This window comes from Scaptodrosophila lebanonensis, unplaced genomic scaffold, assembly GCF_003285725.1.
Source record: "Scaptodrosophila lebanonensis strain 11010-0011.00,11010-0021.00 unplaced genomic scaffold, SlebRS2 tig00000024-arrow-pilon, whole genome shotgun sequence".
Classification (NCBI taxonomy): domain Eukaryota; kingdom Metazoa; phylum Arthropoda; class Insecta; order Diptera; family Drosophilidae; genus Scaptodrosophila; species Scaptodrosophila lebanonensis.
Window position 1 is genome coordinate 10,782,121 of NW_022060538.1, and position 14,197 is coordinate 10,796,317.

At 34.2% G+C, this 14,197-nt stretch overlaps 1 protein-coding gene across 1 annotated transcript in view; it reads left to right on the forward strand.

The window, feature by feature from the left end:
* Window positions 1-425: 425 nt before the first annotated feature.
* LOC115620579 (prolyl 4-hydroxylase subunit alpha-1) overlaps window positions 426-14,197 on the forward strand; it is a 30,953-nt gene continuing 17,181 nt past the window's right edge. The window contains exon 1 of the mRNA XM_030513879.1: window positions 426-900. The gene's annotated coding sequence lies outside the window, so the exon portion shown is untranslated. The remainder of the gene's footprint in view (window positions 901-14,197) is intronic.

A 14,197-nucleotide genomic window follows, 5' to 3' on the forward strand; every position in this document is an offset into this window, starting at 1 on the left:
AAACTCAACATACATATGTATAGTATACATATGTATGTATCTCGAATATGCATTGTTGCACTTTGAATATTGCGCCAGCAGATGTTTTCCAAAAACAGCTGTCTATTTATCGGCCATGAGTGATTAAAGCATAAAGCCTTTTGGATTATGTTTATCTATGGTGCTAACGATGTAGTCATATAAACTGACTTAACAGCTGTTCGAATACCATCCACACCAGAGCCAGCACCGGGTCTCGCTCTCGACGGGTAGCATGCTTGTGGAACTCAATTTACAGGTTCTCTCGCGCTCGCTCTTGCCTTTGCGCTCACGAATCAAAAATCAAAAGAAATTCAAGTTCTCTTGCGTTTGCTGTGAAATGTATCTTTATCTACGCGAGTCAGAAGTGGCAACAACATCAGTTCCATTTTGTGGTGCTCAGCGCGCGGACGCAGTGAACACAAATCCCAATCAGCAGGGCAACCGCTTTCCGACGCCGCCTATGCCTTGCGCAAAAACAAAAAGAAGAAAGAACAACAAATCACAGACTAAATAACTGTAACGTTTGCAATTTTTTCTCGGGTGTTATTGTTCTCGATTCCCTACACAAGCGTTGCATCCTACACTAGAGTTGCCAACGGTAAATAAATTAAAGAGTGCGGGTGTGCCTGGGCTGCCCTGACAACAAATGAGCTGGAAAAACGCCAGCGACGTGCCTTCGCATTGTCCGTGTTTGGAAGAGTGAGTGAAAGAGCGAGTGTAAGAGTGCGTGGGTGCGAGTGAAAGAAATCATAAACTGTAAACAAAATACGCAGTTGCAGTAACAACAATATCCAGAACTGCCTGCATTTGTTTATCTAAGAACAATCGACAGGCCAACATTTCAAAGGAATCTCAGCCTAATCTCTCACAAAGCCAAAGGTAAGCATACATTTTCTCTTGGTAATGTTATTATTTTTTTTTTTTTTTGGCTGACGTGTTTCTTGCTATGCTCATCTGCCTCAGCTTCCGCCTTTAATTGATAAGCCCCTATTGAGTTTCTTGGCTTTATCAAAGCAGCCCTAATATATGGGTCAACAAACATTCATTCAAAGTTTTCTGATTACAAAGAAATTTCCAGAGGCCTCCTTCATAGTCTTAAAGCTATTTCCTACAAAATATATATAGAACTGTTCATTCAAAACGTCTATATATGTGTATAACAAATATGTCCCATGCAATTGTTGTGCGGCATACATGTGTGCACAGTCAATAAAATTCATTGCGCTGCACAGTGGGGCGGAAGGACGAAATATTGAACTGAAAACTTATTCTTTTAAAATGTTTGTTGCTTTTAGATCATTCCAGAAAATAAAAGAAGGTAGTCATGTAGAAACATTAAATGAGGCCAGCATCAGTGTTTATTAAAAACAAAACAAATAAAATTAAGAAGCGAAAAAATTTATTAAACGGGTTTCTTAATTTGTATATTACCTTTATTTTAAATCTTATATCTGTATGTACTTTTGGTCTGAAATGCCAGATTTATTTTCCAAATTAAAACACAATTTTTTGAATTTCGTTATAATATTTCTTCTGTTGTATAAATTAAAAGCAACACATTCTTTGAACGAGTATACATTTTTAAATCAAATCTGTTAAATTTTACAATAATACTGTAACTACATTGTTCATATATTTACCATAAATCAGTAGTATCTGAAATTAGACAAATGGTTTATTTTGCATTTTCAATGCAAAGTCCATAAATGGTACTTGCTTTGTTTCCAAAACTCACTAAAACATTCAAAAACATTCTTGAACACATACATCTTTTCATCCAATTTTATTGATGAATTGTGAGTAAATTTTACTATAAGGTTATCTTAAACGTTCAGTTTTTGCAAACGTAAAATGTCAGCAATTTAGTTTTGCTTTTAGTATGTTGCAATAATACAGTAAAAAGCGGAATTCAAAATACTATAATTTCACATACTGTTTTTTTTTTTTTAAATTGTTAAAATTCAAAAATTAATAAAGGGAATAGCTGCCGTTAATAACTTATTTGTAATTGTCTGTGGACTTTTTGTATATTTCAAATTTTTTCTAATATTTTCTAGAAATGTTATTTCAAAAAGTTTAAAGCGATAATATAAGCGTACACCTAGCTTTATATGCACTTGTAATTATGGCTTGGTTGTATTAGTATTTCATGAACATTTTTGTCTCTTTGAAACTCTATAACATAAAAATAAACTAAGTCATAATTATGGCTTAAACATAGATTTGTTTGCTCGTGCTCTAATAGTTTTACAAGTAGTATGTATCGGTCTAGTCCATGGTCTCTAATATAATCTTATCATTTTATGAACTAATTCTGAAGGCTTTTTAAAATTGACACACTTTTCATTTCAAATATAACTTTTCTAAAGTTATACTTGTAATGTAATTTAAAAAAAAAGTATTTTTTTTTAAGTATAATTAATTTTTGACCTTTCTCCCATACCGAAAATATTGTATCTCGCCCCACGGTCCGCTGTAGTTACAGTTTGTAGCCGCTTTTGTTGTTGTAGCCGCCGTTGTTGCCGCTGACCGCTACACGCGTTTGCCGTCATATGCTTTGAGGCCCGTTGGCGTACATTTGGCGATAAGCAAAAACTAAAAAGAAAATAAAATCAAATCAAAAAAATTGTGGATGCTGAGCGGCATAGTGCATATGTGTTTGTATGTACATATGTATATATATGTATGTACATACTATATATATTTGTATAAAATGTATGTAGGGAAGGAAGCTCCCAGTCACGTAGACAATTTTGTCGGGTTTGTTTTGCTTCTGTTTGTTTTTTGTCGGTGCTTTCTAGTTACACTCTGAGAGGCTCTTTGAGAGCGTTTTCAAGCGTGTTCTGTGGAAACAACCCTTAAGTTCTCCTGGAAGGACTGGAAGCGACAGGAGTTGCAGCGTCGCGTTGCCAACCACTGCAATTTAAGTCGGGGTTGTCTTTTCATAAAAACGTTTGTGAATAACTGTCAAACAGCGATTCCAATTGGCATTTCTTGGCCTTAATGCTGGCTGAAAGCCGGTTGCTAAAATATTATTAACTATCTTAATAAACGGCTGCTAAGCTTGACAGCTTCATCAATTAGCGTCTCTTTAAATCCAAATGCTTTATAATTATAATACCCTTTGCTTATTACCAGAACACATTCGATTAAGTCATTTTTCGGCCAAGCGAAGCAGACATTGAAATACACTTAAAGAATGCTCTTTACTACGAGTAGAGAAACAGCTAAAAATAAATTGTAAATCAATTAAATATATTCTTAAATAAAAATGCGTGTTTTTAAAGTTTATTATCCTAGCCAATAATTTGCTGTAAAATTTTGTCAACATTCTATTTAATAGAGAATGATGTATTTATTTAGTTACCTTTACTTCTCACACTAGCCGACCAATTTTCAATAAATTGTAATCACTGAGGCATCAATTTCAGTTCAAATATTGTGTTTAAATTAGGAATTTGAAACCTTTTAAATATTGGAAAAGAATAATTAAAAAAATTCAGCTTTGAACATAAATGAAATCATTAAAAATGATGACAAACTGAATAAAACCAAAATTGATTCTCTATTGCAGCTGTATATTAAGCAATTTTTGAAATGAATTAAATGTTGCAATAATTTTCTTATTCTCTCCATAATTATTAAATTTGTTCAATTGGAAACGTTTCAGAACTTATCAATCGAAATATGCTTTTTTATTTGTTCTCTTTATTGAGCATTTACAGTCTTTTTGTTTAATATTTAAATTCATTTATAAATACAGGCTGGCCGACGGATCATTGAATTCAATTAAATCATAAATTGTTGAGGTTTATTGAGTTTCTAACGCTGCCAATACCAGTTTGTTGAACTTCAAGACCGACTTTAAAAAAATTAAGCGTGCTTCTAATGCTTTAGCTTGTTGGTTTGATGATTTACACACCCTTTGATTCGATCAATATACATTATGAATATACTTATAGGAGATATAGTGTGTTATTCAGCAGTCTGGCTTATTATATTCATGTTAGACAAACCAGTTGCGAAAAAGTGATAAACAAGTGGCTGGGTAAATAAATTGTAATGCTCCCGTGTTGACAGCGTCTGTTTGTCAACTCATTTGTTTGTATTTACATTTTTAATTAGCCAACAAATATTTGTAAGGCGATTTGAAAATGAAAGTCGCATTAAAATGAAAGTCTTTCCCACGTGCGTACTGATCTGGTTATGGTCCATTAAAGTCTAGCAAATGTTACCATATCTTAGCCAAGTTTAGTTTAGTCGATGCATTGTGTAATTAGCTGCACTTTTCCCAACAGTTGCCTTTTGTTGGGCACGACTTCGTGACAGCCTCGCAATGCGCATCTTTAAATGATTTTATATGTTATAGCTCGATTAATTTAACCGGTTTTTATGCGATTTTCGCAGCCAGTTGTTTTATACTTACATTACATTTTCAAGGTGTTTTTTCAACTACATATGTATATACAATGCGGGACTTATGTGCGCCACCCTGGCAGCCATTTGTCGCTTATAATTAGTAAACGTGTTTGTTCCAGCTGCGCCAATTCGCGCCTTTTTCCGCCTTGACTTGGGGTTCAAGTTCGTAGCCTGGCTATGCGTTTCGAAACTTTATTAAATCGAATTAACATGGAGACTGTCCACTCGTGAAACTGTTTAAATTCTATTTGGATCACATTCTGCAAACTTTGGTGACACTTTGACAGCAGCAGGCAGCGAGCAGAAAACGGAAAACAAAAAACTGAAGACAGAAATGAGCGAAACATTTGAAACCAAAGCTCAAGTTTCCCAAAGTTGTCCGCTTAACAAACTCACAGTTGGAAATCGTTGCCTGCCAAGTCAGAGGCACAGACATAGACAGTCTAGCACCGTCGAATTAAATGTAAAGAAAAACTTGAAATCAAATTACTGACAATCACAGAGAAAGAAACAAAATAAAACGAGAACCAACCAACTGCCGTCAATTTGAATTTAATTATGCATGCGATTTGCCGAAAAAAAAACACAAAAACAACAGCAAAAACAAAAACACGTTGAAAATTGTTGAACCTTGGAGATTGTGGCACAGTAATGCAGCGGGCAGGGAAAGGGGAGGTGGCATGCATTAAGTAAGGTCAGCTTGTCAAAGCGAAGCCAAACTGGCATTTAAAGCTAACGGTCTTACGCCAACCACAAAACGCTCTGTGACATTATCTTTTGGCCAAACAAAACCAATCCTCAGATACCCAATTGGGAAGCTGCACCTGAACATCGACTGCCAAATGCTAACCACCGAACAGCCTACGGTGTTTGTCTTTTAAATTCTTTTCATAACAAAGTATTGCTAAAGTTCGTGAGCCTCGATATGTTTGTATTAGGCTTGGAAAAATAGTACACCACAATTTAGTTAAACTCTGAAGCAAGTGCTGCTAAAACCAGCTAAAAAGTTATCTGCGTCCACAGAATTGTTTTGTATTTGGAAAATGAAAAACTTCATTCAGGCCAAGTTAAGAATTTTATAGTGCCTTTATAACATTCTCATTATATTTCGAAATAAGCTAGTTATTAATACAACTATTTTTAAATCATATGGTTTCTATGACAGTTTTATAAACAGTGGGAGGAGTAGGGATTGAAACAGTTGAACGGATTCGATCAAACCGTTGGATAAAATAATTCAAATAGGACCAAAGTTATGATTTCTTCAATAAATTCCATTAGTATTCGGTTATTTGCTATTTAAAAGAAAATAAGTCAATCAATTTATTAAACAATTTCACAATAATTACGACAGCTTTTTATTCTATTTTTGTTTAACCAAATTAGCTATTCTGTAAAAGAATTATGTGTTCGCCCTGATTGAACAGACAATAGTTTTTATAACAACGTTTTTATAGGTCTAACATTTTTATGTTTTTAAAAAAAGTTTCATTCATGTCAAGATCTAAGCAACTGTTTTTATGCAGAAGCAGAAAATTGTTCGTTTGAGCGGCAGTGTAATAAATTCTTTTTATATTGTTTATTAATCAATGTTTACTTAAATTTTCTTCTTGTTTTGAGACGTGTTCGCCATCATTATAAGAACTTTTTAGTAAAGAAAATCACATTTGGAAACGTTTGGAAATCTCATTTGGAAAAGTCTGAAAACCCTTTCTTACAGTCGAGTTTATAGTTTATGTGTGTATGTGTGACAGGAATTCTACTATATAATTCCAAATATTCAATACCTATTCTGCACATTCCAGTAATTAGTGATTAGTTCTAGCAGTCATTCCTGCTTGGCTTCTAAGTGTAGGAAAGTATGGAAGATAGATACCAAATGAAATTTGTCAGCTACAGACTGTTGAGGTGCAAACCAATCAAGAAAGCTAACGAATCATACTTTTTGAAAGCAACGAATAGGACCAATTCGAAAATAGAAAAAATATGAAAAACACATTATGTTTCTTATTTCTTAAAATATTTAATTTTAAGCGCCAAAATAAGTTCTTGACCCCAATATATAAACCTATTTTTGAATAAGCATTTTAAAGCTCTAAACCCACTTAAGATATATTGCAATAGAAAACTATTTGCCTTAGTAATCTCAAATTGGTTTTGCGTGCTTCTGCTAATTGTAACAAAAGATAATTGCAAATATTAGTTATTTGTGTGCGAGGCCACTCAGTAATATTATTAACACACATTATAGATACTTTACATTTTAGGGCCAGCATGTGTGTCTTTTAATTAGTGGCTTCGTCATATTACTTCAGTCGAGCATTTACATTTTTGTAGGCTAATAATTTTGTTTTTATGGCCCATAGTGCCATTCATACATACTATATACTATATAGCTGCCTGTGTCTGTGATTTATGCGAGCGCCAGTCATAAACTATGCGAGTATCAATTTTGTTGGCCTTTGTAAGCCATAAGCATAAGCTCTTCATTGTGGGCAAAAGCAGCAGTAACAGTAACAGCCTTCATATGTGGCTAACCTTTCGGCCAGTAGCTGTTGGCAACTGCAACATAAACAAGTACGTGGCATTGTCGCCAATATAGGCGGCATGGGTGGCTCACTGGCTCAGAGACTCTGCAATGACATTTACACCTGGATTTTCTTCACAGCTCGTTGAAAGAGTCAACTGTGTGCTTGGAGGTGGGAGTGGAAATGGAAGTGGGACTGGGGCGCGAGCTTAAATTGCGGGGCTGCTATTGCATTTCATAAATTTTGCTGTTTGCTGACATTTTCATTTGAATTGCTTCTGTGTGCACACAAAGATATAGAAGCAGAGACGTGGAGGTAGCCTGTCAGAGGTCAGCTATGAAACTAGAGAGCAGGAAACAGGAAATGTGCTGCCTCTGATAAGTCCTTTCTTGTACTACCTTTGCGGTCGCAGCGTGATAACTTTTTAGAGCTGCCTGTGGCACACTTTTAAGTATTACACTTTACAAATTTATTTCAAAAGAGAAATTCTTACTTCAACACAAAGACAATTCAAGCAAAACAAGCATACTTGAAAAATGCATTATATTAGTTAGTTAAAAAATTTGATGGAAATATACTAATCTGTGCTGCTAAATCAACATTTTATTTTCAATTATAAGTCGTTATAAATACGAAGAATTTACTTCCTTAAGCTTACGATCGGACAAGCAAGTGCTAAGATGTGGCATGCGAAATATTTATGACAGTATAAGACCACCAGGGTGGTTATACACTTGTTTTTATGACTATAAAGTCATAAAAAAATCTTGAATTATAAAGATCATAAATCAAAATCAAATTAAAACCCATAACGACTCTTAGAATAATGCATATTAATATAGGGGAGAAATATAAATGCACATAAATGGAGAACTTGTATTATATATGCAACGATTTTGATTAAAACAGATCTCATCTGCATGATACATATGTTATAATTATGTTATAACAGCCTGTTCATTGCTATATTTTCTGAATGATAATACTTTTAAACTATTATAATTTACAAAACTCTTAACCTTTGATACGAGCCTACAAAAAAGTGATTTTTATGCTCTCTACTATCTCCATCGCCTATTGTTCAGATAATATAATCTTGCTCTCTAATTTGATTTAAGTAAACGAGCACGTTTTTGGTACTCAGAGTATTGTTTATACCGATTGTTACTATAGCAACTATATAAAATAGTTAGAATATATATGGTTTGCGACAAACTAGGTTTGCAGATGGGTAGAAGATGGTAAATATGCAAAATTTCAAGTCCCTAGCTATTATGGTTAACAAGTTGTCGAGGTTCATACAGACAAACGGACGGATTCAAGTGCAGGGTACTTGTATGATGAAAAGTTTCTGCTATTGACCAGAGAATACAAACAACAACATTTTTCGTACCTATAGAGTTATTTATACCGATCGTTCCGAAAAAACCGATGTCCCTAGCAATTATAGTTTGAAAGTTGTCAAGGTTCATACAGACAAACAGAGGGATTTAAGTATGATGATGAGTATGATGAAAAGTTTCTGCAAACTTCTACTGCGTTGGTGATTTGATATCTGACGCCATTCTTTCAGCTTAACAGGTAGCGCATCAGTCAGTGTGTCAGTCAAGTTGTCAGTCAGTTAGTGTGTCAGTTAGTCAGTCAGGCAATCGTTCGCTCGCTCGCTTGCTTCGTTTAGCTAATGAGCTTAGTCAGCATTTTGCGCAAAACATTTCATAACTTAATTGCAATACTGCACCGTGGAGGAAAAATGCGCGCAAAGGAAAAACTTCGAGCAACAATTTAATTTCCTCGCTTAGCAGTCTGTCTGATATGCCACACAAATTGAATAGAAGAAGCTAAAGTTGTTGCCAACAAAATTATGTTGCATAAAGTGCATTGCCAATAAGAAAAACAACAACAATTACAGCGGCAGCAACTAACAACACGCAAGCATATGTGCTGAAGCATTGCCTTGCCGGGTGTTACGTGTTACGTCCCAAGTGGAAGGGTATAGAAGGAAGTAGAAGTTGCCGCAGTGCCAGTAATTCGATTATATAACTTAATATACAATGTGACAAACAATTTAAGCCTCTCAATTAACTGCAGTGTGTAATTGAAATCGAAGCTGAACCAAATTCAATTCAATTTTAACTCTCGCATACTGTTCCAATTAATGCATTCTGACATTTGGCCAGAACAGGCAAGGCTGGGCCAGAAAAACCACTGTTGCAAATGCCATTTCGCTTTTGACAATTTTGTGGAATTTATTGCACTTTAATTTGGTTAATTTTGCATTTAAGATACAATCAGCATCAGGTATCGCCTGTGAGCCACATAAGCGTGTTTTTAAACTGCCGACGAACAGAAAGTATTTAAATTTTTATAATGCTCATTAATTTGATGCGCCTGAAATATGAGGCGCATATAAAAGTGGACGACAAAAGTTGCACGAATTTGCCTTTGAAATGATGGGCAAGAACTTAAAGCCGACACAAACAACTTTTGTAATTTCCTTTCTTTGAAATGTGCCACAGATGATATCGCCTAAGTGGTACAATAAATTAAATAGAAATTGTCTTTCCACTGAAGTCCGACATATGTTCTAGCAAGGCGTCTGCTGAAACGGCGCATAAAAGGGAGAATAGATTCATATAAATTATTAATAATATGAATTGTAAATAAAACTAAACTCCTATTTTGAGTTGTAATTATATTAGGCTACAAAATTCATTTAAGTTATTGAAATATTAATGGTATATTTAATGTGTATACATCAAAAAAAGTAAATAAAATCTTCACAAACTTGCATTCTTTGCGTACTGTTACAGAATATAGTATATATTTGAACTGATCTAGAGGATTAGGTAGTATTTAGTTTGTATTGAAATGTGACAACTTCGAAAAGTTACTGTGTCTACTATTCGAATATTTACTCTGCGAAATAGTTCAGTTTTCGTTAACTATCTTCTGTACCTGAGAAGTAGAAGAGTATAGTACATTAGATTTGTGCAAAGCGAGAAATTTAACAGGCAGAAGGAGGCCTGGCAGACCCCTTAAAATCTTGATCAGCATGCCAAGGCAAGTCGTTTACTTCAATGGATTTAAAGTAAATTTTTATCTTTGAACATTTTGGAGTATCAGTTTTTAGTTTACAAGTATTTTTAAAATACTTTGCTTAAGTTATAAATATTTCTATTACCAGAGTTCTTTAAAATTAAACACAAAAGTGGACAATTAATTAATTGAATGTGGCAATCAGAAAAGAAATCGAGTGTATATTTGATAAATATTTTGAGTGGAATTCTACATTGTATTTTTATTCCAATGCAGTAAAATAGTGCTTCCAAAAAAGCAAAGCGACGGCTTTATTGGCATTTGTAGAGTCAACTGCTTAAATGTGCAACTTGATTTCCAAGCCAATGCTTCTGTTTTATTAAATTCACATTTAACAAAGCCTTCATTTGTTTATCTTGCACTGTTTGTGCACCATCGTTATGTAGTTTTTCTTGCTCAGTTTATTTTTGCAGAGCATACTCGTACTTATAAAGCTTTTCCCAACACTCAAAATATGGAAAAATGTGCGCAACTTGCGGCTCAAAGGTAAACAGGGAAATAATCTCGAGCGAAATTCTTGCCATTTCAAGCAGAAATGCAGAATGCTACGCATTTGTGTAAATATTTCTTTAGATGTAATCGCATTCGTATGTTGTGGCCCATTTAATTTGGCTAAAATATTGTTGCTGCTTTCGCTGCTGATTCGGATTCGAATTTGGATTTGGATGATGATCATAATGATGGTAAGGAAAAGGAATGACTGCGCAAAAATAAAGTGTGGCAGCCAAAACAACAGCAACAGCAACAGCGTTGCAAGAAATGTGATCAGCCAACAGTTGAGTGAACTCATTATTAAAAGTGTAGTCGGTATTTCATTATTTTAGCTGAAATTGCACAAATTACAGCAACAAAACAAAGAAAAAGGGGGCCAACGAGAATATCATACATAATCATAATTATTTGCATTTCAATAAGTTGGACGGACTGTGTGACCGGCCGGCCGCTTGCTGGTACCGTTAAATATTTGAACATGCTATGACCAAACAATGCCGGCTTTATTTTCTGAGCCATCAATGGTTGCACCAGCACTACAGCGGCTACAGTGGCAGCCACGCGTATCTGTCAGATACATTTGCATATGTAAAGCATAAACATTTGTCTGTTTGACAGTCTGACATTCTGACAATCTGACAGTCCGACTTCAGCACATCACAGCTTAACTGATTCCGTCGAAAGGCGATAAACCAGAGGGTTCTTTGAACTGTGATTTAACATTGAACAGCAACTTTATGGCTCTGTCTCTTAAAGACAAACTAATGCGCCGCTAGGCATTTGAATCGAGCTCAGAACACGCATATAATTTAATGCGGGCCGCTCTCTTCCTCTACTCTGTTTCTTGTTCTTGACGTAGCTTGTCAGCACATAAAAATAAAAAAGTGTGTCTATCTGTTTGGGTTATGGTGATAAACCGTTAGTGCATGCATTAGTTGGCAGCCTACGCTCCACTGTGCTTCTTTAGTTCTTAAAGCTCATCCCAACAGAATTGTCACGTACCGCTCCGAAAATCAATAAATAAAGTTTGACTGATTTACTTTTCTCTCGTGGGCTGGGAAGTAATTTGATTTCCAGTAGAATCGGAGAAATTACAACGAACAGCTATAAAGCTGATGTCTTGATGTCTGAAAATAATTAAATGATAAGATTAATTTAATTACGCTTTGAAATCGCTCGTAGCTCACTAAAGCCTTTAATTGAACGTTAACAAAAAGTGCTGTAATGGTCAGCGACATCAGACTGATTGAGGACCAGCATTAAATCAAGGGTTGACATCAAACTGGTGTAAGACAGATAGAAAAGTGCACTGAAAAATAATAGTCATCACAATACTATAAATTACATAAATGTTTAAAGTTTATTTATGTGCATAAATTCAAAAATTTGTATATTGTTTTAGAAAAGAAATTAATATAATGGAATAGAATGTATTACATTACAAGGGCATATAATAGAATGGAATACTTGTACAATGTAATGGGACAGAATACATAATAATATCGTTAGTCTTAATGCAAAACGCCTTCCACTCGAAACAGAATGAAATGGAATATATTAGAATGGAATATAATAGAATGGAACAAAACCGAATATAATAAAATGGAATATAGTAGATTGAAATATAATATAATGGAATATAATAGAATAGAATATAATATAATGCATTTCAATAGAATTAATGGAATATATTAGAATGGAATATAATAGAATGGAATAGAATAGAACGACGAAGAACAGAATATCATGGTATTCACCATCATTGTCTTTAATGCAAATGTGTTCTCTACTCGACCTTAGACATCATCAATTCCTATAAACTGGAAATACAGAATATGAAAGTCAAACTACGAACATCTCTTCTCTATCTCTTATTGTATAGGAATGCTGGAATAACAGCAAAATTTTTACCTTATGTTGATGAATACTTTCATTAATTAAGTTCAGGACAAACCCATTCACAAGCTCGCTTTGTTTTTTGAATAAAACATAATCGCCTGATAAACTTGAACAGGTGAAGTGTGTTTAGCCGGTTTGGGCCTTAAACTGGTCAATTATTTGTCGAAGGGGCATCAGTTGATATTTGCTGACAAGTCTCGTCTCGACTAAGCATTAGTTAGCTGACATAAATTCTGAGATTTAGCAATCTACATTTCTATCATAAATTCGAGTTGAAACAAATGAATTGTTGGCCACACTATTGTCTTTTATGAGCAGCAATGTGTTATGATTGTTGCATATTATTGCGTGGAACATGTTTATTTGCCATTTTATTTATAGTTTGACTTAACTCTTTTGATATTAGCTCTATGCTTAATACGAGTTTTGTTCGACTTATGGGCCCGGCAGAGTGAAAGTTGATTGCTTTGTGACAACAACTTGAATGATCGAAGATGGTTTATGTTTATATGGCACATAACACTTACGAACAGCCGGTTTATCTTTCCTTCTTTAATGCTGCATTGCATCTTCGGCTTGAGGTTAAACAACAAAATAAAAAAAAGCATTGCATTGATTAATGAGCTCAGTTAACGGCTTGGTGTGACTTCGTGTGGTGTTTGTGTTGAGGTGGTGCTGGCAAGAGAACAAGATAAATAAATTAATGCTTATAAATTATAAAACATTTTTCAAGTCTGTAGTTGTCCGACACAGCCTTGCCATGATTTGTGTGCTTAAAACTTAAACCGTTATGTGAAGTCAAAAAACTTAAAAAACAAGACTATTCGTACTTACGAGCATGCAAATTTTTTAGCAAAAATCAATTCTCAACGAGTTACTAATTAATATCAATTATAATTTATTTGCACATAAACCGAAAAGACACTCACAAGCAAGTGCCCTCCGGTTGCTTTACTAATTACGTAGAAAATCAATTTGGAACGATGTTTGTTTTTGTTACCCTATGCAACAAAAATTACCCTTTCTTTTGGCATAAAATGTTTTTTCCGAAAAGTGTTGCAGGTAATGGAAGCAGCAAGAGACGAAAAGAAGTAGAACAAGCACAAAAAAAGTTTTTTTTTCTTCCCTTTTGTAACATAAAGAGGGATCCTTTTTTTTTGATAAAGAATCATATTGAATGTGTCTGTGAAAATCTGGAAAAAAAATTGAACCAGAACGAGGTAGAACGACGTGGAACTACCACAGAAAATGTATTTGGCTTATAATGCGCTTCATTGATGTTTTTCAGGAGAAATTTAAATCCCCAATCGTCTGTTAAACCTTTTAATAATATAATAATATAAAATGTTTATAATTTGTAAGGCAATGTAGATAGCGCAAGCTATTCGCTGTAAGGAGTTTTTTGTACTTTTTTAAGAGAAATCGGGAAAGGAAAGGATAACAACTTTGAAATGTTCTGAAGACTTCATTTCCTCCAATCTAAGCAAGAGATGTTATTTTATAAATAAATAAATAACCAATTAAACGATTATTTTTATTAATTATTTATATTATCTTTAGACAAATATATGTCATAAAGACAAATATTGTTTAATTTATTTAAACTTAAAGAAATCATAAAACAATACAACATTTTGTTAGACAGTGTTATTGTTGCCATGCCATTAGCTTGGCCCGAGCCATAAAGTACAATAAAAACAAAGGCGTGCGGCTGTGCAAATAGAAAAAACAAAAACAAAAAT